Source organism: Bison bison, unplaced genomic scaffold, assembly GCF_000754665.1.
Source record: "Bison bison bison isolate TAMUID 2011002044 unplaced genomic scaffold, Bison_UMD1.0 scf7180017864330, whole genome shotgun sequence".
Taxonomy (NCBI): Eukaryota; Metazoa; Chordata; class Mammalia; order Artiodactyla; family Bovidae; genus Bison; species Bison bison.
The window spans coordinates 4,450,395-4,451,170 of record NW_011494902.1 but is presented as its reverse complement, the minus strand read 5'-3'; positions in this window follow the sequence as shown (position 1 = coordinate 4,451,170).

Genomic DNA, 776 nt, shown 5'->3' with positions numbered 1-776 from the left:
GTTTTCTTCCCAAACCCCCTAACTACAGTCTAAACATGAGAAAAATATCAGACAAATCCCAATTGTGGGATATTTTGCAAAATACCTAAGCAGTAATCTTGAAAACTATCAATGTCATCAAAACCAAGAAAATTCTGAGAAAGTGTCAGACCAGCGGAAACTAGAGATACAAGTGAATGTCATATGGTATTCTGGGTGGGATCCTGGAAGAGAAGAAGAACATTAGGTGAAAACCAGTGAAATTCTGGAGAAGGAAATGGCAACCCACTCCGGTATTCTTGCCTGGAGAATCCCAGGGACAGGGGAGCCGGGTGGGCTGCCATCTATGGGGTCGCACAGAGTTGGACACAACTGAAGCGACTTAGCTGCAGCAGCAGCAGTGAAATCCAAATGAAGTATGGAGTTTAGTTAATAATACTGTACTGAAATTGGTTCTTTAGTTGTGACAAATATACTGTGATAACATAAGATGTTAACAATAGGGGGAAATGGGCATAGAGTATATGAGAACTCTGTACTATCTTTTGCAAGACTATTTTAAAAGACAAATCCAGGACTTTTCCGGTGGTCCAGTGGCTAAGAATCTGCCTGCCAATGCAGGGGACACGGGTTAGATCCCTGATCTGGGAAGATCCCACATGCTGGAGGGCAACTAAGCCAGTGAGTCAAAACTGTTGAGCCTGAGCCCCGCAATTAAGAGAAAGCCCTCAAGCAGCAACAAAGACCCAATGCAGCCAAAAATAAATAAATAAAAGACAATTCTAAAATAAAAAATT